Source organism: Manis pentadactyla, chromosome 3 (genome assembly GCF_030020395.1).
Source record: "Manis pentadactyla isolate mManPen7 chromosome 3, mManPen7.hap1, whole genome shotgun sequence".
NCBI classification, from domain to species: Eukaryota; Metazoa; Chordata; class Mammalia; order Pholidota; family Manidae; genus Manis; species Manis pentadactyla.
In genome coordinates this window covers 210,630,890-210,657,198 of record NC_080021.1, presented here as the reverse complement: position 1 = coordinate 210,657,198, position 26,309 = coordinate 210,630,890, and the positions used below count along the sequence as shown (strand labels likewise).

At 41.5% G+C, this 26,309-nt stretch overlaps 1 protein-coding gene and 1 pseudogene across 10 annotated transcripts in view; one reads left to right on the top strand and one right to left on the bottom strand.

Annotated features, from left to right (window-relative positions):
• The window catches only part of DENND1A (DENN domain containing 1A), a 553,926-nt gene that overhangs the window by 422,810 nt on the left and 104,807 nt on the right, over positions 1–26,309 (top strand). The gene's annotated exons all lie outside the window — the stretch shown is intronic.
• The window catches only part of LOC130682779 (Y-box-binding protein 1-like), a 57,845-nt pseudogene continuing 37,426 nt past the window's right edge, over positions 5,891–26,309 (bottom strand).

The following is a 26,309-nucleotide window of genomic DNA, read 5'->3' as shown; positions in this document are numbered from 1 at the left end:
ACTATGGTGCTCTTCCCCATGTTCCTCTGTCCTCTGTGTTTTCTGCCTGTTTGGCAGCTGGATCCTGAGATTTGATAGACACAGGTTCAGTCCTTTTGGCAAGACAGCAGGTGGCGTTTGACAAGGCTTTACAAGGCATATCAAGGCTGATTATGTCTCTTTTAATGACTTTTGATAGCCAGTGATGCTTAGTGCCTGTATCTGTTTATTCATTGGGAGTTAGAAAATGGTGCTATTTTAAGTTTCCCATTTATTTTTCATTTATTTTTTGGACGTTTTTATAAAGAGACATTTTCCCTCATTTATAAATTCATTACCCCGTGTTATAATTCATATAGCAAAGACAAGACAGATGCTTGATACTTTGCCTTTGCTTACCAGTTTTTAATTTATTAGTTCCCAACACCCTCAAAATACAACAATTCTTTTTTGTATATATATTATTATGATCTGGTGGATTTAAACATATTTGATGGATTTGGGTCCATTGCGATTGTTACAGTTGTTAAAACTCAAACTGTCTCCTCTTTGGGCAGTGAGAACTTCAATTCACGTTGGTGCCTGGTACTTTTTTGTACATGATCCCAGTCGTCTTTGATAACTTCCTTGTTACCTGATGCCACAAGCTGTTCCAAGCTCGTCTTGTATGTTTTCTGCCCTCAGACTTGGAATCAGACATTTCAAGAAACTCTGGTTGCTTTTTGTGAGGAATAATCTCCTAAGACGAAACCCTGGTGCTAAGGATACTCACTGCTCCTGGGTTACTCACTGTTGCCAGGCCTTTTCATTTTGCCTCTGTCCTGCTCAATCTTGATTCCACTCCAAGCAGCTTCTCCCCAGTGTGGGTCACTGTCTTGGAAGGGAGCCCTGACTTAGTCGCTCAAGAGTCCATCAGGGCTCACAGGGCTTCGTAGGCACTAGACCACCCCACCCCTTCAGTTCTTCCTGGAGGTCCCTTGCAAGCCCTCCTGCTGCAGAGCTCAGACTCTCACCGTGTCACCTGCATTTCTTACATTGGTCCCCTGAGCTTTTTGCAAGGCCCCGCTGGCTGTTTGAAATTCATTTGTTCTCAGCTCTGTCAGTGCAGATGCCAACACCAAACAGGTCGCTTGGTGATTTGCAGTGTTGATGGCTTATACTCACCTACTTGCGTTTGGGGGGCCACTGGTTTTGTTGCAAATGTTGCACATGTATTTGAGGTTTTTGCTGTCTATTTGTTCTGCCTTTTTTACATGGGGATTTGAAGATACTGAAATGCCATATACTATGACTGCTGTGACCACCACCAAATCCCAGAATTCCCCTTTTCCATTCTTCTCTTCTTCCTGAGAAATCCAGGAAGACGTTAAAATATCTCCCACAAGTGTAACAAGCGCCATATGGAACATGCATTCTACTGGAGGAAGACGGGCAATGAGCATGAACAGAAAATGGAAGCAGTGCCTTCAGACAGTGGCACGTATGAAGAAAACACTGTAAGGAGTAGCAAGGGGTAGGTTCAAGGCGAGTGCTTTCGCTCTTTTGGCGTTCTCCAAGGGGGTGGCAGCCGAGCTGAAAGCTGAACGATGAAAACTGGCATACAGATCTGGGGTAAGAGCATTCCAGGCAGAGCGAGCAGCAGGTACAGAGGCCCGAGGTAGGGAGGAGTTTGGCCGCCTGAGGGACAGAAACCAGGGCGGTGTGGCTGAAGCAGAGTGAGTGTATGGAAGTGTCACCCGAGACGGGCGTAGGCAGAGGCCAGATCATGAGGGACTTGCGGGCTTGGGAAGAGTTTTGGATTTTAATCTAGGAACAGTGGAGACCATTGGAGGGACTTCAAGCCAGGAGGGTAGCATGATCAGTTCAAGTTTTAAGATACTTGTTTTGGCTGCTGTGTGGGGAAAGGGCGACAGGGGCTCCTCAGTAGAAATCAGGAACAGTCAGGGAAACTGGGGAGAGGTCACAGCAGCCAAGTGGAGACGGAGAGAAGTGGTCAGATTTGGGGTATAATCTGGTAAAGGACCTGCTAATGTGTTGGATGAGGGAAAAAGAAGAATCAAAGATGTCTTATAGATTCTTGGTCTACCTCTAGTTTTTTTCTCTTTTTGAGTCTTATGTCTCAGAGAAAGTCAGATACAACTTTGCTCTTAAATAAATAGATACTATAAAGCAAGTAAAAAAAACCCCACAAACTGAAGGAAGTTATTTGCAATTTTAATGGACAGAGGCTTGGATTCTAGATCATATTAAGAATTTCTGTAAATCAATAAAAATTAAAGCTGGGAAAAGATAATGAACAGACATTGATTAATGAATCAAGGAAACTGAAATCAAGACCAAGGTGTCATTACATTTTATACCTATTAAATTGGCAAAAATTAGGAAGTCAGATAATTGGTGACTAGAGCAACAGGAGCGCTCATTTTGCTGATTAAAGTGTAATTGGTTTTAGAAAACAGTGTGGCATTTTATAAAGTTGAAATGCTTGCCCTTTTAGGCTAGGAGACATACAAAAATTTTCATAGCAAAAAACTGGAAACAATTCAAACATACATTGAAGGATAATAGATAAATTATAGTATGCTTATGTGGTGAAATATTACATAGCTATGAAAATGAGTGAATTAAGCAACAACATGGATGAATCTTCACAACGCAGAGTATGATACCAATTTTAAGGCTCAAAGAAGCAAGACTAAATATTATTTAGACCATATACACATGTGGTAAAACTGTTTCACAAAAACACTTTGGGGACTGAGAAACACAGAACTGAGGGCAGAGTTAGTGGGGCTTTGGAGGGACGGGCTGGAGAAGCCAGTGGAGGGATACCGAGACAATACAATGATAATGTCTGTTACATAGGTGGTAGATTTGCAGATGTTCCTTTTATTATTATACTATGTAACTTAATATAGGTTACATATGATCTTTTGTGTGTAAATATAAAGTACATGCTATATGAAACTCAATGGAATTACAAAATAGACAAAGTGTTAATAATTTCCAAATTCTATAATTTTGTAACACTGTGTTTAAAATCCAGCTCAGAGACTGTAAGGTCTGAACTCTCTAGTGTAATACATTTCAAACTTCCTAAGGATCTTAAAATGTGACTTGACCCAGTCTGTATTTTGAGGTTCTGGATTTCCTTAGTTGGTGTGGAAGAAGTGGGGTGGCTCAATTTGAATGTAAGTAAAAATTCTTTCCCAGGTTTTTGGTAACTAAACACAGAAAATCCAGGTCACGGCCCTTACCCTTTATTGGCCTTTCAAGGAAGAAAGAATTCAGAAACTCTTTTGGACAATTACATTGTTCCCTGCAGCTTTCAACAGAGTCTCAGAATTATCTAGTGGCTCCCTGTCAAAAGTGGCAGCGTCCTGGGCACCCTATTCTAAAACCTACCTGACTGGTTGAAAAACTCCCTTCACCCCACAGGGTAGATACACATAAAGAAATCACAGTCACCAACCCCCAGACTCTTAAGAGGTCTGTCTGTCTGAACTCCATTTATAGTATAGGCAATGGCAGGTCAGCTTAGGAATCTGAGAACAGCAGGCTTTATCCAGCATGGTATCATTTCTTCCCCTATTATTTAGAGGAATTATGAGGGCTTCTCTATTATTCAGAGAAATAATGGTATTATTATACCATTTCTTCTTATCTGTTATTTAGGCCCTTCCTTTTCTAAACTGCAGAAAGCCAAAGGATAGCAGAATGTCCCTATAATTCTTTAGCCATGTTTTTGGTGTGCTAAGGAGACTGAGTGGGTGAATGAATTAATGAATGGATTTGTGCCACTTTCTTTTCAGCCAAGATAAGAATCCAGTTGGAGAAAAAAGCCCACCACTAAAATGAGTAAAAGCATTTTCAAAATGTTTTTTAAAACATGTATTGAATATTTACTATGTGCCTGACACAGATCTCAGCACTCTACAATCACATGGCAAATATGTGATAGAATTGTGGTTCAGTTAAAGGACTTGGCTCTGTAGAAAATGTGCTTTTCTGTTTCGCAGGAGAAACTTTTCAAAAGTAGGAACTGAGGAAGCCAAAATGATGATTCATCTGAATATTAATTTATAACCCTGCAATTTCCACATAGAATGTCCTAGATGTACTTGTGTGTGGAAATGTTGTTTGTGAGTGTCAACTCTGGATAAAGTAACAACAGCCACCATCTGTGTTATTTATCCATGTCTGAGATGAGGCTTCTTTGATTCATGCTCTGCCCTGAACTACAACCTTACTGGTTCCTTTTTGGCTGAAGAATGCACATGAGAACACTTGCAATTCTTAGAAGATATGGTGAGATATGGGAGAAAGAATATAAGATTTAGACCAATATAGAGAGAAGCTCATATCCTAGCCCAGTTTCCTTATCTGTAAAATTAAAAGAGTAATGCCAACTTCAGAGAGCTCTTACAAGGATGAAATGCATATTACCATAATGTGTATAATGAGCATATTGTAATTTTTCAAAAAATATTAGTCCCCAGTCTTCCCTCACTCCCCTCAATCACAATAGCCTTCCTAAAATATTGGTCTGAATGTCAGACTTCTAAAAATGACTGTCTGACAAGTACTTCCTATACTTTGGTATGGTAAGCCAATTACTTTCTATGGTGGACAGTTTTTCTGTGTGTCTTTCAGTTTTTAATTCTCTTAAAAAAAGGGACTTTTATTTAAGGGCAGTCAGGTAACTGCCATTTTCTAGGTTTCCCAATGCAGATTTCACTTGATTTTTGAAAGGAAGCTGTCATAAAAGACACAGACCCTACCTCCACACTTGAATCACAGTCAGGAAGATTCAGGCATTAATAGTGCTTTAGCCAACAGTGATAGTTTGAGGTGCGACAAGAGAGTTTGACCTGAATTGAGGAACATTGGACAAAATAGCTGGCCTGTACTCTTCAAAAATGTTAATGTCTCAGAACAAAGGAAGACCTATGAACTATTCTAGATTAAAGGAGACTAAGAGACAAGATATTGCACACAATGCATGATATAGGATTTTCATTTGTGATCAAAAAGAAATTATTGGGACAGTTGGTCGATTCTGAATGAAGTCTGTGGATTAGATTTTTATTGAATCAATGTTAATTTCCTGACTTTGATCATTATACTGGAGTTATGTAAGAGAACATTCTTGATTTTAGGAAATACAATCAGTTTACTGTAATGCCTGTTTTAACAATGCCAAGATTGTTCTAATGCAATGATATATTAGGTAGCAGTTTGAGCATAATGTGAATTTCATGTTTGACTCTGCATGATGTCATCTATGAGAAATACTAGGGGAAAGCAGAGAACTGCACCCAGATTAGCCAAGATGTATAATACACAGAGCATATACATGCACCCACCTCTAACATCTGCTAGTTACCTCAGTTCATTGCATGTGTTATGAGCCAGAGCCATTCTGTCCACAATAGGATCTATTTTCCATCCTCCTTGCATCACTTCACAGTTTACCCAGATGCTACAATCCTTCTGACACCCACTTCCACAGCAAACTTTAGGTCCTTTTCAAGGTAAAATGACATATTTATTGTAGTATTTATGTACTTCTTCACCATTGAACATGTATAAAATGGTGCTATTTTTATTAGGTTTCTGTCTTATTTCTGACCTGTCACTGATGAAGTTTTGGAGCATTGTGCCCCTAAACATGGTGATTTTTAGGGACATACATGTCACATTATAGCAGAACTGACTATATTTAAGTATGTTAGGGGTAAAAAGAAATCATGTCTAAATTTATTCTCAAATGGTTCAAAAAAGCATTTCATATAGAAAAAGATATATAGATTTATGTAGATAAAACACATATATAATGTATATATTATATAATATGTGTACACATACACCCACAAGGGGAAAGAGAAGGATAAAGGAATTGTAGTAAAATGTTAACAGTAAATGGGAATTCTTCATACTATTTTTGCAACTTTTCTGTAAACCTGGAATTATGCCAAAATAACAAGGTGAAAGGGAAAAAAAGTAAAGCTTTGGGGAAGCTTTAAAAAAAAAATTGAAGTTCAAATGTGAAAAATGAAAGAAGTCATAGGAAAGGGAAAATGACTCAGATGGGGGAAATCCAACACAGAGGGGGAGAGAGGATCCTAAATACACTTCTACAGACTAAGTTAAAACATGAGCTTAGTTTGAGGCAAGGTATTTGTAAAATATTATGGAGGGCTCTGTCTGCAAAATGGAAAAGAGACATCTTGCTTCCCCAGGAAGATTTTTTTTGAGAGTCTAGCCCAGAATACTGAAAAACAGAATAAGCCTACATATATGGAAATGACATAAATTAACAATTCTAAATTATTTGGCATCTTTATTCTCTTTCTAAATAATATAAGGATTCTAATATACTTGAATGCTCATTGGACACCACCATATCCAAATCATATCATGTTAAAGTATTAATTTCATTTTTTAAAAGAACACAAGAACACTAACAATAAAATACACACTATAGTTTTACAGTTTATCTACATCATTGTTCACCATGTTTTCCTGTGGGTTCACTTTTCTTCTTTCTGAATTACATCTTTAATATTTCTTTTAGTGAGGATTGGTAAACCCCTTTTGTCTTTCCATATTTGAAAATACCTTTACTTTGCTATGACTCTTGAAGGATAGTTTATCTGGGTATGAAACTGTACATTAACTGGTGTACTTCTGCTTTTTGAGTATTTGTCTTTTCTCATCTGTTTTTATTGTTGAAAAGTATGTTATTAATCCAGTTGTCTATCTTTTGTAAAAACCCATCTTCTCTCTAGGAACTTCTTTCACTTTATATTCTGCAATTTTACTATAACATATCCAGGGATCAGCTTATTTTTATTTATTCTGTTTGATACTCGGTGCCTTCAATTGAGCACTCATGTCTTTCCTCAAATCTGGAATATTCTGAGCTATTATCCCTTCAAATATTACTTGTCTTCCATGCCTAGGGTTTCTTTTGTTTTTGTTTTTTAAAGACCTTTATTAAACAGGTGCTTATATTTGTTAACTTTTTTGAAAAAATCGAGTTGTAAACTTTTATTACAAAATAAAAATGAGGTTCTTAAAAATCTCAACTTGACCAGATATGAAGCAATTTAAATACCTTTAAAGGTGTATTGAGAAAAACCAGGCTTTTTAAAAAAAAAACACATTTGTCTTTGTCAAAAAGAGACATCTTTAGGTAAAAGTAATAAAAACCCCATGCTACATAGATAATGCAGATAGTTCTGGTTATCTGGCCAATGGGCAAAGAGTAAGCATTTAAGGTCTTTAGCTCCAGTCTTTTGTTGATTTCTTATTGCTGTAATTTCATATTCATTTCTTCTTGTTGAATGGCTAAACTGGATAACGATAGAGATGGTAAGCTAGCATTTACTCAGCCATGCCCTGTTTAGCCTGAGGAGCAGACAAGATCCCAGCTGGTGGATTGGCTGCTTTTGTCTCCTTGCCATGTTGTGGTTTAGGGTTTTCTGGTCATCTGTGTCAGTAATTGAACTTGCATTGGTACTGACATTGAGCTGGCTGCTGACCTCAGGTTTCATCTCCTTGATTTTTCTTTACCTCTTCATTGCTGTCCTCTCTAGGCTGTCTGTGGCAAAGAGGATGCCTATGGAATTGTGGTCTGTAACCCCAGTATATATTCTGTCTCACTAGTCTGCCTTGTTCTCCTGCACCCCCCTGGTTGTTAGCACCCTCCATCACTTCTTCCTGCACAGGAGAGTTGGGATACTGTGATCAACACCCATAGAGTCGCCTCATGTAGTAAGGTGGGAACTGTGGCCTGTGATAGGATCAGCACTGTTGGGTCTGGCCTCTGGGAGCACTCTCTTATGCCTCATTCTTTTCCCCACTCTTGCTGCCTGCGCACCCTTTTCTCCTTCAGCATCATCAGACTCCACCATCTCTCCATCTCCAGCAATGACAAGGTGCTTCCTGGGGTTGTTCTTCCTTACGGCAGTCTGCCATACAAACATAACGTCCTTTGGTAACTCCTGTTGACGAAGCCATGTCTGTTTCTTACACTGAACCATTTTATTGTTCCCAAAACCTTCATTGCAGTGACCTTCTTGTCCCCACAGGCAGGCAACACCGATATGAGGCCACCCAGGGCCACTACTCCCTGCACCACAGCCCGTGGTGCCAGGTTTGTTGTTGGCAGTGCTGAGGGCGGGGGCAGCCGATGGCTGCTGGGTCTCGGCCTCGTTGCTTGTGGCTGCAGTGATGGTGACTGGGACCTCTGCGGCCGGGGCGGCAGTGGGGCTGCTCAGGGCTCTCTGGGGTCTACTCTCTGCTCCCACTACAAACCGAGCTTGTTTTTGTTTTTGTTTTTTATTCTGGAAACTTCTGTGTAAATATTTTGGAGCTTTCCCAATCTGTTATCTATGCCCTCGGCTGCTCTTTCATCTTTTACTCTCGCTGTCTCTCTGCTTTGTTTGGGTGAACTCATCTTCCAGAATAAGTGATAATATCCCAATTTTATGGGTTAAAAGATAAAATCAAGACTGGATTTTGCCATAGGTAAAATCAGTAGTAAGATGGAGAGCCTGGATTTGAACCCATATCTGCTTAACTTCTGACCTGGATTCTATCAGTTTGAATTAATAAGTTCTTCCCCAAAATTAAAACCCCAGAACAGAGAAATAGCTTCAGATCACTGCATTAGCCTATCATCTGGGTAGATGTGATTGGGAAGATGAATGTGACTTCAGTCCCAGACTGCAGGCTGCATGTGCTAGAAGACCTAAGAAGTGTCAAGAGTTATATTTGGCCTCTTTTCCATTTTCATCCTAAGTTGTTTCTGAGAAAGAGAACTTTAGTTCCTTTTTATCTTTCATGGTGCACAAAATTTCCATCTTTCCCATTCTTTTGGCTGTCTAAATACACTGTTTACCAGGGTTTGTTTTTATACCACTTGTCTCTTTTCAGTAGCAAAATTTTGGTTTTGTTTTATTGGGCAGATGTTGTTAAACTTAGAATTTTTTCAGCCACAGGGAAGTGATGAAATGTTTACAATGTTATTCTATAAATATAAAGAGGTCTATTATTATTATTCAACATTTGTTAGGTACCCACAGGTTGCTGGGTGTTAAGGATCACCATAGTGGGGGGAAGAAGGACCCAAGCTCATAGATTTTTTTTTCTGTGCAAATCACATCCCTTTATAATATATTTGCAGTATTATATCTGTTGTTTATCTCAAGTTCATTGACATTTTATAGGAGCTCATACCACCCAGCTTAGGCATTACAGCCAAAGATGAGGGTGACACATTATTTTTGTCATTCATTCATTTAATAAGTACTATATCAATCATCTGTTACTTGACAGGGGAACTCACAGGCCTATAGGAAAACAAGACAGACAATCATAATGCAGCATAATAAAGGGAAGTGATAGGAGAGCAGCCCAGAAGGAAATGCGATTAACTCTGCCAGGATAGGTTTAGAGTGACTTCCCAGAGGAGGACATACTCACTTGAAATGGGTCTTGAAGGAGCTTCCCAGAAAGCAAGATTATCTTTTAGAGGGAACAGCAGTAACAAAACTCAAGCTGTTCTGCATGGCTGGATCATAGGGTGTCTTTGAAAGATGACACTAATTGGTAAGAGGCCAGTTTGTGGAATTCTTTGAAATCTTCACAGAAAGTTTGGGTGTCCTGTAGTCAGTGGAGTCACTTAAGGATCTTAAGCAAGGAATACTTGCATTCTGGAGGCATCAAGAAAGTTGTTTGGAAGGAAATGAGACCAAGGCAGAGACCAGTGAGAAGTCTGTTATAACAGTTCTGGGAGGAAAATTGAACTCAAAGCTGTAAAGCAGTAGAGATGGTGCAAAGAACACAAATCTGAGAGATATTTAAGAGAATAAGTCAGTCAAAAAATGAAGGGCTGGCTAGAAAGGGTGGTCTAGGATGACTTCTAGAATTCAAACCTAGTGGACTATGTGGAGATTTTTTTCACACCACCAGGCTCCAACAATAAAGGGCAGATGTTTCTCTTCATCTCAGTTTGTGTCAAGTAATCCCCAATCCTGGAAGAAGTCAACAATATTAGTTTCCTGCAAAAACAGTATACTAGAGCAGCTGCCCAAGAAAAAAATGGCTTCACTTTCTTAGGGGCTTGCTAGGAAAGTATTGTGAATAACGTGTGGAAATTTAGTTCTTCTGATTTAACGTCTTTGGAGGAATCTTTTCCTTTGCACTGAATAGCTTTGATGTTGAGTTCATGATTCCTGCCTTAGCTTTCTTTCGTCATTGTAGATGGAGTGCTGGTCAGGTGTCTTACCAGTCAGCTCTATTCTCATGCACCTCAAAATGTTCTTTTTGAATAATTAGAGTTTTCCCTTAATTAAAAAAACATTTCTGATGCCTGTTAATGCACCCTGCATGGTGGCAGTTACTTTCACATGTCATCTCATTTAATACTTACAGCAACCTGAGAGAGAGGTGGTAACATCAGTCTTACAGATGAGGAACTGAGAGTCTAAGACATTAAACAATCAATCCCAGGTCATGAAGTAAGTCATTTGCAAAATCAAGGTTAGATCATACCACAAATCTGGTGTTTTTTCTACAATCCTGTGACTTTCCACTGTTACAGTGTGGACATTTTTTTTTAAACAAATGCATCTTTTTTTGAGGTTTAATTCATTCCTTCAGTGATTGTCATAACCACAAATAGCCCTTCTTATGTGTTAGTAATCAACTTGGGCACTGGGTTGCAACACGGAATGAGAAAGACCAGGGAAGACCAAGCGAATAGGCAATTATAATACAGTTTAATGAGGGCTCCGGAGGGGAGGTAGTGGGTGATGTATGAGGCCCCAAGAGGGGCGCCCAACCAGAAGTCAAGGCTCATGAAGGTGCCCCACAGGAAGTGATAGCCAAGCTAAGATTTGAGAAATAAGTGAGAGTTAAGTAGGGAGAGGAAGGATGGAAGCATCCTCCAAGCAGAGGGAGTAACACTGGCCCAAGGGAGGGGCATGGCAAGAGATGGAATTTAGGTAGTTTTGGACCAGATCAGGGAGGACCTTATAAGCCATGCCAGGAAGTTTAAAATGAATCCTGATGTCAGTGGGGCAGCTATGGAAGAATTTTTAAAGCTAGGAAGTGGCATGAATATGCAGGTATTTTTAAAAGGTAGCTGTGGTTGTAGTGTGAGAAAAAAAAAAAGATTAAAGGAAAGCAAGCTTGGAGGCAGAAACCCCCCAGGAGATTGTTGCCGTAATCCAGGGGAAAGGTGATGGTGGCCTGGGGAAGGCGACTGAGGGATGGAGAGAAGTGGGTGGGCTTGAGCAACTTGATGGGTAGAATCCACTAGTCCATGAATCAAGTGAATGGAAAGGAGAAAGAAAAGTAAAATAAGACTGACCCAGGTGACTGGGCATTAGGGCTATTCCCATTCACTGGGCGAAAGGAAGAACCAGTTTGGGAAGGAAGATGAGTTCAATTTTATTCATGCTGAGTTTGACCCATCAGTGGACATCTGTCCAAGACATGCCTCAGTTAGGCAGCTTTGAATATGAATCCATGAGATCAGGAGAGAGGGGTAGGTTGGAGCTCTAGATTTAAGAGATGTCAGCATATGATGGTAAGTAATAAACCAGGGAAAGTGTATAAAGAAATGAGAGAATCTGTATTTAGGAGGATACCAAAGACGGAAGCTGGCAAAGGAGCCAGGGAAGATACGTCCAGAGGGGAATAAAGACCTAGGATAACACACTAAAGCCAAGGGAGGAGAGTGATTAATAAGCAGTGTCTAGGCACTGACACTAGAGGTTAGCTAGATAAAGGTAGAGAATCTCCTGTGGCCGTTAGCGAGGAGAAGGTCTTAGGAATCTTGGGTGAGATTAGACAAGTCCTCTGGGCAGTTTGCTGGTAGGAGGTGGAGAGACAGAATGATGATAGTAGATGGTTTTATAAGGATGAGGGAAAGTTTGCAGGAGGTGGTGTTTGTTGTTTTAACATTGGAAGAAACTTGAGCACATTGAAATGCTGATGAGAAAGAGCAAGGGGAGGTAAGGGTATTTGACAGAACCAGGGCCTGAGAAAGAAGGGGTTTGGCAAAGCAGGGTGGGTGGATTGGTCTCAGAGCAGAGAACTGGCCCTCTGCCTGTCTGAGTATCAGTAGAGAAGGGAAGGGGCGAGGATCCAGGTAAAGGAAGATCGTGAGGGGTAGGGGAATCCAGCTGATGGCTGTGGTATTGTCGGTGACATCCACACAGAGAAGTATGTGTGTTTGTGTTGGGCAGTCGTTGGGGCCAAAGAAGGACAGGGGCAGCAGTTGAGGAGAGCGGAGAAGGCTTGGACAGAGAGTGGTAGAGAGCACCAGCTGGGTGAACCTGGAAGGTTTGTGGTTTTCTTTGACCTAATGCTGGGGAATTTACCCATTTGTCAGGAGGAAGTGGACTCTCCATGGTCTGCCTTTGTCCTGTGTTTGGAGTGTGTTCTTAATTTTTTTCCCCCTGTGGCTCCTATAAAGAAGAGTCATAATGCTGGCTAATTATTGTTCAGCGAGTTATCGATCACAGGGAGGAAGATCCAGTTAAAGCAGTCTTCTCTCTGCCCTCTGGCCTGTGGCATTTGTCTGCCACCTACTTAGTACACAAGTAATTGAGGCAAACTCAAATAGTGACTTTTCCCTTGGAGTTCAGATGGATAGCACGTATTTTAGGAATGCCCTCAAAAAAGGAGGCTGGGATTCTTGCTATGCTCCTTCCTTTAGTCACCTTCCCCTCCCCCAACAAGGGTATATTTAACCCAGCAGGTCAGGCCGTACCTAACAGCAGGTCCCGAAATGGGGGGAAAGAGCTTCTTTCTACATAGCAGTCTCTCTAAAGAGGGCATCTCTGCTGGGCTGGGTTCCTACACCAACCTCTACAGCCTCTCTGTAGAAATGGAAGGTGTACGTAGAAGAAGGGCTTGCCTGAGTTCAGATCCTGGCTCTGGTGTTCATTCAGTGCCACCTTGAATGTTTCTCCCCCTTTTCTGAGCTTCAGTATTATTATCTGTAAAACAGAGTGACTGAGCCTATTTCCCAGAGTGGTTCAGAGAAGTTAGTGAACCAGTATATATGAAGTGCCTAGCAAGGGAGATGCAGTGCCTGTCTATTCCCTGTCCTCTTCCCATTTTCAGTTATTAAATTAAAAGAGTAATTCTCCTGCTTTCCAGGTGTGGAACAGATTGGGTTGGAGTCCATCTGTCTTCTCCTACAAGGTAGCTAAGTTGGAAAGAAGCATTTGGTTATGCTCCTCAGCTTCCATAATGAGAGTGCCTACACCATCTGCTCATCTGAAAGACCACGAAGGTACAAATGTGTGGTCAGCAGGACAGAATGACGGCTCTCTCTGGAGGCAGAGCCTTCAACCATTACTGCCCAGCCTTCATCTGTGGCCAGTCTTGAGACGTTTGTGGAAGGGATTTTGATGGGAAGACAAATGTAGTCCATCCATACCTCTATCAGAGGTCAAAACTAGCAGACTATGGGCCAGATTCAACAAAACCAGACTTTAATTATGTTGGTTGTCAAGTGTGTTTTAGTTTTTCTTTTCTGGGATCTCTCCAGATATTTGGAGACAGGGTATGCCTACTGTTTGCCACCACTCAGTGTTGTCTTACACCTGCTCCCATCTTTCATTTATATTCCTTATGTATTGGTGAAGGTATTTGAGTTTGCAAATTTTGTTTCTAGATCCACTCTAGGTTTTAGTCCTGAAATAAGCCAGACCATCAAGCCCACAGGTATCATTGAGTTTTTGAATCCTCTTATTGTGTTTGCTGAAGCATATTGTTTGGGAATGCTTTCAATTTATTCGAAGACTATTTATTGAATATCTACTAACTGCCAAATATGTATACCCAATTCTCCATATCTCAGTATCACTGTAAGAAGCCCCCACGTAAGTGGTTTCTTTTAGATAGAAATCAGAAAGAAATAATGTTCCCCCTTGAGTAATTATATAAAAGGCACCATTCATTGCCAGTTTACATGTATTTTTCATCTCCAAGATGCTACCAGATCCTTCATTCTTTTTCTCTCAGACTACATATTCAGATCACCCTTTCTATCATCATGCTGTTTCAACAAGCACAAAGGCCCAATTCTGTTGTTTCCAGGTCCCCTGCTGTTACCACCTCTTAGAAACTCCAGCTTCTGGCCTGAAAGTGTTCTAATGGTCATCAGCTGTGCTGTTGATGCTAAAGAGCAGACCCGGGTGGCTTCTCTGTGTTTGTAATATGTTGAAATACTTCCAGGTAAGTTCATTCTGAACTCTGACCCTTGAGTCAAGTTCTTCTTCCCAGGTCAAAGTAGCAGAGTTGCAGAGCCCTTTGCTCTGAGCCACCAAACACCTCTGGCATTGAGAGAGCTCTTCTGCAAGGTCATTAATTGCCAGTCTTTTAAGTTTCGTTTTTTCTTTCTTTCTTTCTTTTTTTTTTTTTTTTTTACTAATTCTGCTTTTCATTACAAGTAGGTCAATTTTACAGTTTGAGGTGTCTTTCTGTTTTAATTCTAATGTTCTAGGAATAAGTTGTGAACTTTTTGGTTGCTGACCTATCCATCTGAATCTATTCAGCATACCAAATAAACACACAGGTTTTTTAATCAGGATGACTTGGATTCAGATCTCCAACTCTGTAACTTCTTAGCTGTATGACCCGAAAAACAAGTCACAACTGTTTGAGCTTCGGTTCCACATCTTATCATACACATGGAGTGAGAAATAACGCTTCTCATGCTTCTTGCAAGGAGGAGGCCTCAACAGGATGAGGACGATTGAGTGCTGAGCAGAGCACGAGGCATGCAGTTGAGGATTAGCCTCCTGTTACTGTAACACACAAGGGGGTTATAATATCATCCATGCGTAATATGGCTAACAGACCTAGCCATCGAGTGATAGAAGGGGTTACTTCCTAAATGCTCAACCCTCCCCAAACATCCCTCCTGAAATCTCTTTTGTTTTGTCAGGTAAATTACTGAATGTGGTCTCCTACCTCCATATGTTAGCAGTTAGATGTGGCCTCGTATTAATGCTTATCTCTATGTTTCCCCCCCAATTAAACCATGAGCTTGTTTAAGGAAGAGAGAATTTCTTACTTATCTTGGTATCCCTAGCACATACTGAGTGCCTACTAAGTGTTCATTCAAGACTTGGCTCAGATGCCTTCCCCTCTCATAGTAAATTTGCTTATGGGTCCCTCTCACTAGACTTCAAGCTCTTTGCAGGTGGGAACAGTGTCCAGGGTGTCTCACATCCCCGATGAGGGTGTAGTTTGTACTTAATAGATGTCAGCTGATGTAATTATCAAGTGCAGCTTCATCAGTCCAGGGGCCCAGGACATAGTAGGAGCTCATTAAAAGGTAGCTGCCTTTCTCGTTATTAGCACACAAAAAAAAAAAGAAGAAGAAGAAAGATGGGCATCTAGTCACCTACTTGGGCATGAGGTGTGGACATTGACTGGAAGCCTGTTTTAGAGAAACAAAATGGGCCTTTATTCATTTTTGGGAGGGGAGGAGGGTTAACAAGAGAGAGTCTTTTTCAAGTGTTTGCTCCATCTTGCTGCCACTTTACATGTGTGGCTGCTGTTGCTATGGCAATTCTTTAAGCAATTGAATAGAACAGCACTGAGTTGTTGCAAACCAGCTCTAATTGCTCCCATGCACCAGGCCTGCCCACATGACCACTCTCTGCACAGCGTTCTCTTTTTCAGATGCGTATTTCATAAATCTCTGGGCATTGTGCAGCTCCCTTGCTCTTGTGACACTGCCATCCTCAGGCAGAGGGCACAAGAAGCAGCTCTGGGTAGGGGAGAGGGGTCTGCCAATTTTCCCTGTGTGAGCGAGCACCACAAACCCCCGTGTTCAAGGGGGTAGTGGAGTGCAGGCACAGCAGGGTCTTAAAACCAAGTAAAAAATTTGTGGGATAGGTTTATTGTATGAATTTTCCATTGTTGGGTAATTTAGTCATCTTTTTAAAGCCAACTGTACCATTCCTGCGCCCTCCTGCTGGGGGAACCCAGTTCATTGTGTTGTGAGAGCATCTGGCTTTTACTTGAATGAAATCGGGGAGAACTGACAACTGAAAGAAATGTGAGGGAGTCAGCATGCATCATGTCCCCCCTGCATGCCAGGCACAGTGATGGGCACTTGGCATGTGCTGTGTCACTCTACCCACATGTACCTTGTGGGTGGGGTAGTATGGTCCCTGGTCCTCATCCCAGATGTGGAAACTGAAGAGTAGAGATCTAGTTTTAGACCTAAGTCCACAGCCATTAAGGGCATGGCTGGGATTAGACTCCATTTTTGACAGACTCCAGGGCCTGTGCTCTCTTCACTGAGCCACACTGTCTCCCAGGAAGGAGGCCAGCTTTTGGCAACACTGGGAAGCCAGATCTCGGTTGACTTGTGGCACATGGCAGGTGGCCAACTCCTGGGTCCTTCATGGAAAACGCTTCTTTACAGAGTCATGAACCTTAAGGATTATCATAGGAATGATTTTATCATAACTGTAGCTTCGTTTGAGCGTTAACAATTTGTCAAGCTCCAAGCTAGATGCCATATGAGTACCACACTGCATCTTACCCCCAAAAAATCTATGAATTTTGTAGATGGAGAATTTGAGGCTCAAAGAAGGTAAGTGACTTGCCTAAAGTCACAACAATTAAGGGTGGCAGAGCCAGGATTCAAATCCAGGTCTGACTCCAAAGTCTCTTAACCACTAGGCAGCCTCCACCCATGAGGCTCATTTGGAAATGGATGCCCCATATACATTTAAAACTTTTCCTGTGAATATTCCAGGAAATTTAATAGGCAATGGAAAAATTTTCCTCCTACTCCTGAGATATTTGTAAAGATAATTTATACTTGCACTGCACTAGTGCCTAGAGGCACAGCCTAGCCTCGGAATGAGGGACTTGAGGCAGTGTCGCCTGGGGAACTGCATTTCTATAATGTGTCTCTATGCAGGGAGTCTGTGTTTACAGTAAGAACCTTTACTTTAACAATGCAGTTCCTGCACTACATTAAGAGGATAGAACTGTGTTTAAGATTTTTTCCTTCTCTGTTTTTCTTTTAATGTAGTGTGTGTAATAAAAAAATTGGGGGCAGGGAAACCTGAACACTTTTCTCATAAGAATGGTATGAATCCTACTGTAGCAGCAAGATTTTTTATCTTAATACTTAATAATGAACACTTGGATTCATTCATAAAAATAAGTTTTATTGAGTGCCTACCATGTGCCTGACACCACTTGATGTAGGGGTTGGGGGGATGGGGACAGGATAGTGTACCAAGCTTTCATCTGCAAGTGACAAAAATCTGGCTGAAATAATATGGACTTTATTATCAGTCATAGGAAAATCAGAGGTAGGCAGTTCTGTGGCCAGTTGAGCAACTCTGATGATATCAAGAACCCCATCCTTTCACTCCTGAGTCAGCCGACTTCAGCCTATTGGCCACACCACCAGGCAGGCTTCCCTCGTGGTCTCAGGATGACTGTATCACTTCCAGGCATTACATCCTCACAACAATCTTCAGAGGCAACAAAATGACCTTCTCTTCCACTTAAAGTTCAGAAAACCCTTGTCAGAAGCTTTCCTGATGACTTCTCATGGGGTCATTGAGCAGAATCGAGTCACACGTCCATGCTCTAACCAATCACTGGTGAGGAAATGAGACCCCGGGGATTGGCCTAGATGTGAGGACTCACCCTGCCTCTGGGATGGCACCTGAGACACGTGTCCTCATGGGGAGGGGGTGGGCGCATGAATAACTTAGGGATTGTGTTAGGAAAGACAGAAAAGGGAGTGAGTGTTGGGTAGGCAGTCAACAGCAGTGACAAGAAACAGAGGTTCTCGAACTTAGAGTCTAGGGAAATAGACACAATAAACAAGGAGACAGGCAGATCATTTGAAATGTTTTGTCTGAGTTGTACTTCAGATAGAAGATCAAGGAAGTTTTCTTGGAGCTGACATTTCACTGGAGGGGTGAAGGCAAGAAACTGCCAAGCAGGTTGGGTTAAGGGGAGGAAATATTCCAGGGTGAAGGAAGGAGGTAACACAGCACCTTGGAGGAAACCGAAGGGAACTGGGCAGCCCCAGGTATAGTGAGCAAGGAGGCAAGTGGCATGGGTTGAAATTAGATATTGAGGCAGGGCCAGATCACACAAGGTCTTGCATGCCATGGAAAGGAATTTGGATTTTCTTCTGAGTCAGTGGAAAGCCAGTGAAGAGTTTTTGAAACAGAGGTGTGACACTGGATTTTTAAAAATCAGTCCGGCTGCTGGGAGTGGAAGCACAGAAAGCAATTAGAAGTTCACAGTGGTCATCCAAGCAAGAGATGCGGAAACTTGAACTTGGATGTCAAGAGTGGAAACAGATGTAAAAGAGTTCTTTAGGAGATGGGCTCAGTAGGACTTGCTAGGCACTACACTAGGTACATTCCCATGCCTCTCTTGTCTAGTCTTCTCTGTGCACCTGCACAGTAATATTTTTTGTAAAGTCAATTATTATGCCTACTTTACAAATCAGAAAGTTCCAGGAAATGGCCTGCACTGAGTCATAGCAGTTGGACCAACTCAGGGAGGGGAGGAGAAGAACTGGATTCTGGAAGAGGTAGGCAGGACCAACTCAATTAGCATTGCACTGGGATTGTTTTCCTAGCTAAAGCTTTTGCTTTTGAGGGTGGCATTTTGAGAACTGCTGTCTCTGTGGGAATATCTTAGTTGTGTACAGCAGAGCCATCTCTGCATCTGCATTTTCTTGTTTAACACATGGCTGTCTTTATAATGAGTACCTTCTTTATATGGGGTTATCAGAGTAACTCTGAATCTATTTTACAGCTAAATTAATGATATCCAGGAAACATTTATTTGGCTCCTTTTCTATTTATAATATTGTTACCAACTAATTGCCTTTCAGTGTTCCTACTTATAGGGTCCTTTGTGCTGGTTCAAATCAATCCCATGTAGTTGAATCCCTAATGCCACTCAGGGCTACCCAGTCACTTATGAAGTTTCTCATTCTATAGTAAAAACAGGAGCAATCAAAAAAATTTACACCAGGGCAAAGGGCCAGCTTGAGACAACATCTGAAAATAATAATGGGTACTTTTTTTTCTGATTCTAAAAGTAATCTAATTTCATTGTAGAAAATTTGGAAAAGACAAAAAAGCATAAGGAACAAAAGTCACTCACATGCCTACCACCCTGAGGCAACAGCATTAATTTTGGTGCATTTCTTTCCAAATATTTTTATGCCTTTTTATATACTTGAGTTCATACAGTCAATACAGTTTTTTTTCTCTTTTCATGTGATCCTCATCATACAGATTTTCCTCACACTATGAGGTATTGTCTTTGTAAAGGGTTATGTAATTCCTTTGCCTTGATGTGTCACAATTTACTTAACTCTGCCCCTCAAGGGAAATTTAATTTTTGTCGTTGTTTTGATCTGAATGATTTTACACAAGGAAATTCATTGCCATTTGAGTTTTTCCTTAAACTAAATTCCCAGCAATTCCAATGATTGATTAAAGAATATACATATTTTTAAGGTTCTTGATACACTTGCCAAATTACTTTTGGTAATGTTATACTGTTGTCCATTTTTATTGACATTCCTTTTACAGCCATCCTATTCTATAATTAGGAGTCTTTGTTTATCTTTGGTAATTCAATATGTGAAAAAAATTGAATTGTTTAATTTTCATTTACTACTGGTGACATTGAACTTCTTTTCATGTTTATGAGCCAGGCATTTATTTTTCTGTTATGAACCTTGCCTTTTTTCCATTTATCTGTTGGGCTCTCAGTGTTCTTTATTTTTATTTACATGGACTCTTTACATGTTTTGGATAGTAACCTTCTTACAATTTGTAGCAAATAATTTTTTCTGAACTAGGACTTTGATTTTTTTATAATGAAGATTTCCAAGTATGCACAAGGTACAGATTCCCCTTCTTTCCATCACACAGCTGTAGCAGCCTTCAATATTTTGTCATATTTGTGTCATTTATTTCCTATCTCCCTACCTTTTTTTCCCCTTTTTTGCCAAAGCATTTTAAGGTGGCAAATCAAGGTATTTTGTTTTACCCTTAAGTTATATTAGTAAGTCTCTTTTAAAAATAATACTATGACATTTTCTTTTTCCTTCAAACTTTGTTAAAAAAAATTGAAGCCTATGGAAAAGTTGAAAAGTAATACTATAAATACCCATTTACTCTTCACCTAAATTTACCAACAATTAACATTTTACGCATTTGTATTGTCTTTCTGAACATTTATACACATTAGACTTTTCACTTAATTTTTTGCTGAACCATTTGAAGGTACCTTGCAGATATCACGACACTTCACTCCTAAATATTTCAATCTCTATCTCATAAGAATCAGAACATCCTCACCATTACCACAAAACCATAATCATTCTCAAGAAATTTAACATTGATACAATATCATTATCCAGTTTACAATCTATATTCAGTTTTCCCAGTTGGCTCCAAAATCTTTACTAACCATCTTTTTTAATAAATCTGAGCTCAAATCAAGGATAACACATTACATTTGGTTGTTATGTGTCTTTAGGTACTTTTAATCTAGAACAATCCCCTTATTCTTTGTTTTGTTTTGTTCTGCACTTTCATGACATTGATGGTTTTGAAGAGTCCAGACCATTTGTGTTACAGAATGTCCCACAGGGTGGATTATAATTGATAACTCATGACTATATCCCAGCAGGACAAAATGCCTCAGGTTTATCTTCCACATTTCCTGTCCCACATCTGGAATCAGCCCTTTCTTCAATGAGCTTTGGTTCCTCTTAGTGGGGAATGGCATTTAGAGACCATTTTCTGAATGCCAAGGGTGGTCATTGCTACTGGTCTGTCATTTCTTCTAGACCTTTTCTTTTAGTGGACAGAGCTTAAATGTTTTTTTTTTTTTAATGAAAAATAATGAGTTTACACTGATATTTTCTCTTCAAATTTAAAATTTCAGAATTTTTACTAAATTTTTTTGATTTTATATATTTATTCTATCTGGAAATTCTTGGTTCCTAAAAATATTAATATGATACAATTATTTGTTTTATTACATACTATATACATAATAGTTTTTAAATTAAAAAATCAACTTTATTGCTTAAGTAATTCTCAAATTAATGATTTTGTTGTTGTTGTTCTTATGGTCCTTAAAGAACACCCCATGGGGATATGCAGTCAAAAAACTGTCTGTAAGGTCTGTTGCAATAATTCTTTTCTCCAAGTGGTTATATCACCAATGTAATATATAGTTATTGTTTCATTATCTTTTCAATTTTAGGAATTCTTTAAATCTTAATTTTTTTTTTATCTTGTGAACCCTTTATATTGTTTAGAATATATCACAAGGTTCATTCAGAGAAATCAGGTTTCATCACAATTCCTTCTACCCTGATGCTTCCCTACCTCATAACCCCTCTCTGTTACTAAAAGAAAGTAGCTATTATATATATTGTTCTGCATCTTACTTTCTAACACTTAACCTGTCCTGGAAATCATTCCTTAACAGTATATATAGAGATCTTCATCATTCTTCCTCAACACTGCCTAGTGTGCCATAGTGTGGATGTATCACGGTTTTCAGCCAGTATCTTGTTAATGTTCTTTGTATTTTGCTCTTACAAGTAATGTCACAATGAATAACCTTGTACATATATCATTTTGTATTTTTTCAAGTATATCTGTGGGATAGGTCCTAGAAGTGAGATTGCTGGGTCACAGGGTAATTGCTCATACAGTTTTGCTAGATACCGCCAAATTCACACCAATAGTGGTTACATTATTTTTTTCCTTTCCTATTATTCTAGAGCTTCACCAATAGGGTATGTTGCAAAATTTAGGGATTATTTCTAATCTGACGGGTAAGAAGTGATATATCAGTGAAATTTTACATACATCTTTATTATTACAAGTGAGGTTGAATTTCTTCTGTTTTAAGAGTCATTTGTGTTTCTTTTCTCAATGCTATGACTCTTGTCCATTTTTCTATTGGTTAACTATTCTTTTTCTCTTGATTTTTAGGAACTTTTTATATATTAAGTTAAAAAGCCCTTTGTTCCTGATACAAGTTACAAATAATTATTTTCAGAGTAGGAATTCTTAACATGATTGTTGACATTTGGTTTCTTGACTAACATGTGTTTAGCAACTGTTTGTCCCCAGCTGTTTCCTTCCTAACTTTTTCACCCTGGAGAATAAAGACTGTGGAGATAGTTGATGGGCAAGGCTCCATTGAGGAAGTAAGGTTTTGAGTTCTCATCTAAGATACATCTCAAGCAGACACCCTAGTGGACAGTGCAGAAAGTCATCAGCAGGGGTGTGGCCCACTCTTCTGCACAGTCATTTGCCTTCTAGGCAGCAGTAAGCCCAGCTGTACTGACCAAACCATCCCGTCCATGAAGCAGCCAGCAAGCCCCGTGCGACCAGTGGTCAAGGGCAAGGCTCTGTGTGTTGATTTTGGGGCCCAGTTATTTATGTTACTTGGGGGCAAATTGCCTAACACTTTTGGGCCTCAACTCTCCTAGAAATAGGAAGAGATGGCTGAAATCCAGAGACTTATCCAGGTGTGATGTCCTTGGACCCTTTGCCTCCCTAGTTGGCTTCCTAGCGATCAGGGAAAGAGGTGGAGATCTTGACTGAGAAAATTACAATGTAGCACGGGGGGTGTGTAGAGAATCTTTCAGTTGCATCAGTTCTGTTGGATCTCGTCTGTCTACTGGGACCCACCCTAAAAAATAATGTGTTTCCTACTTGAAATTTCCAGTAATACATGCATACAGTGTGTACAGAGAGCTTAGAAACTGACCTTTTTCTGCACAAATCAGTGGTAGATTTGGGCTTACAACCTGAGTCTCTGACCCCAAAGCCTGAGATCCTCCTCCTATAACAGGCTGATTCTCATGGTGGGTATGGAGTAAACAAGGAGGCTGGGCTGCCCTGAAAATTCAGGTCAAGAGAAGAAAGGTCAAAAGGTGAACAGGCCTCACAGTGACATTTCAGTAGTAATAAGCTTGAATGATCCAAGTTCTTGTATCCCATTCAGAAAAGAGCCATGTGTCATGTGTTCATTTTTCCAGCTGCCAAAATACCACAAACATTTTAAACTATGACAGCATATCTTCAGATTTCCTAAATTGCTCAACTGTGAGGCAGATACACTTCCAGGCGTCTTCACATCCCAAATTTAATCCTGACAGCACCCCTTAATATGTGTATCATTATCCCATTTTCCAGCTTAGCAAACCGAGACTCAGAGATGAGGTAATCTGACCAAATCACGTAACCATCAATGGCAAAGCTAGCATTAGAACTGACATCCCCCAGCTCCTCCTCTACTGCTCCTTCCACTGCCGCCGACTGCCTGCAGTGCTTTGTTGTCGCTAGCCAGATTTATGAACACCCTCTCTGGGGCCACCCTGCAGATACACAGGGGAGTCTTTCAGGTGCCGCGTTTCCGGTCGTTGTCGGCCCCTGCTTTGCTGCGATCTGCGATGCTCTGTCATTGCTGGCTTCCCGAATAGCCCGTGGGCCGGTGCAGCAAGGAAGGAGCACTGAAAAGGGAAGTGAAGGAACTCTAGTCCCCATGGTGCTGAGAAGGACACTCACCTTTCCTCATTTGAATGTTCAAGTCCACGTCCTAGGATGCTGTTCTTGCCCGAGATGTGCATCTACAGAGGCCCCTGAGCTTTCAAGTGAAGTGAGCCAAGTGCCAGCCCATTCACTCGCACCCCACTCCCGTGGCCAGGGGCCATGCTCCCCCTCGAAGCCAGCACAAGGCGAGGTCCTCGTGGGGCCAGGCCCTCTGCATTCACAGAGGGAAAATGAAAGTCGCTTTATTCCCTGGCCTCTTCATAGCTCCCATTATGACAAGAGGGCCCCACCGTGAGGAGCCAGGGCTGTGATATTTCTGCTTCAGCATGAGGGATTCATATGTTTTACTAATCAATTCTTTGGCACAGACTCCCCGGCCTGCATTTTGTTCTCTTGCTTTTGATCGTCTGTTTGCCTTTTTGCTGTTCTGCTGGTTCTTGTTTGGAGCTTTTATTTTCCAGAACACTTTGACCTGCTCGAGCCTCTATATTCTTCCCTCCCTCTCTCTCCCTTTGTCACTTTCCTCTCTGATTTTGGTTTCCCATGTGATTGACCACACAGAGCTTTCACATACATGCAAAGTGGGGACCCTCAAGCCATGAGGCCCTGATGACTGCTGGGTTTTGTTTTGAGAGCCAGGGGACCCTGGACCACAGCCAGCCCCCGCCCCCAGCCAAGCTGGACTGCAGCTCTTCTCTGTCTCTGGTCCCCATCCCAGCCTCACCCTGCCACATGCAATCACTGATGTTGGCTTGGTGCTCTGGTTCACAAAGCCCTCTCTAACATGTGCCACAAACTGTCAGGGACAGCGGAAAGTACTAGTATTGGTCACATTTCTCAACTGAAGAAACGGAGGATTGGAAATAGGAGGTGACTTTCCTGGTGTTCAGAGCTAGTGAGTGGCCAGACTGGGATGAGACCCATGCCTGCCCTGAGGCTGGGCCTCATGCTGCTGCGCTGCGGCAGCTGTCAGGGATTGCTGACTTGCCCCATTCTCTGCCAGCACTGGCCTAGCAGCTGCTTCATTTTCAGCATGATCTAGTCCGGTGAGGGAGGCAGTTGCTATGCAAACTGTGGCCGCAACCATCTCCTGAGCACTTACTCTGTACCAGGCATGGTGCTCAGTCCTTCACCTGCATTATTAGCTTCTGGACCCTCACAGTATCCTGAACTCAGGGCAATAAAGTAGCTTCCCTGAGGCCACCCTTCAATGTCAGAGCCAGGACTAGAGCCCAGGTCTCACTGTTTCTGATATCTGGGCTCTTAACAGAAGAGTTATATACACAGGGCCGTGGGAACATAGCGGAGGGATTCTTACCTTGTGCAGAATTCTGGGAAAGCTTTCCAGAAGCAGGGATATTTGAATGAGGCCTTCAGGATGAGTAAGAGTTTGGCAGTCAGAGGAGTTGGGGGATGTATAGCAGGTGTTCTGCACAGCCTGCTTCCTGACCTGTTCTGAGCTCACACAGTTTTCCTAGTCAATATTTTGCCTCTGAGAATCTCAAGACTGGAAGGATTTTGTGATGTTATCACCTGTCCCATGTTTGAGTCTCTGCAGCATCCTCCATGAGCCTTTCCAGCCTCTGCTTGCACACCTCTGGGGCCCGGGAGCTTCCTTCCGTCTTAAGGAATCTTTAAAATGCTCTTGTTATTAGAAATATTTTCTTATTTTAGTGAAAAGTAACCCCTTGGCTCCCCCCACCCCCCATGCTGGGGAGTGCCTTAGAGCCAGAATACTTGTCCCTGGAAGCAGTTGACACCAGTGGCTGGAATGGGAGCAGAGACTGAGGTTTCTGCACTCTGGTTGCTGAGAGTGGCGTGGTATGATGGGGAGGCCACTGGGGTAGAATACAAAGCCCGGGGTCACATCTCCCTCTACAAGTTTTACTGTGCAATCTTATGTGGGTCCCTCTCCTCACTTTAACTTCCTAACTTGTAGAACTGGAATGATAATTCCCACTCCACCAAGCTCATGGGGCTGCTGTTCACAAGAAATGGCAGCTGCACACATGCTTATTAAAGTTAGGTGCTTGTCCATGTGAGCTCACTCTCTGGTTATTCCATTTAGTATTTCTATCAATTTGGCATATGTGTGTGCATCGTGTGTACAAAGTTGTGACTGACAAGTCCAGCCCACTTTCCTGGGTACCACTGGAGTAGATGCAGGGAGCATGGGGGTTCATAAGAAATAGGCTCTGCCTTTGAGGGCCTCTCAGTGTCATAAGGACAAGAGGAAACTGCAAGAGGCTGTGTGTGTCTGAGGTGACTCAGGCAGGAAGGAAAGCGCACAGGACCCAGGCGGTGCTGCTGGGGCCGAGGGGAGGACAGCAGTGGTTGGGACACTTGTCTGGACTTGTGAGCTGAGTCTTTGAAGAGGGCGCCTCTCCTGACCCAGGAGGGGATGCAGGAGCTTGGAGGCAGAGACAGCTGTAGACACTTTGAGGTAGTTTCATTGGAAGTATGTGGCTTCCGGAGCTGCCCTTGAGCATGTGGTCTGACAAGTAAATAAGTGAAGTCCTTGGCTGAAGTCCAGAATATAGCAGGCTAAGTGGTGGGGGGAACAAAGAATTGAGATTGGAGTGTCCAGTTGGAGGAACACATAGGTCACCCTGGTAGAGGCATCCGGGGCACAATGGGAAAACCAGGCCTTGGAGTTTGGGAGCAGAGCCCAGCCTTGAAGGCTCTTATCTCATC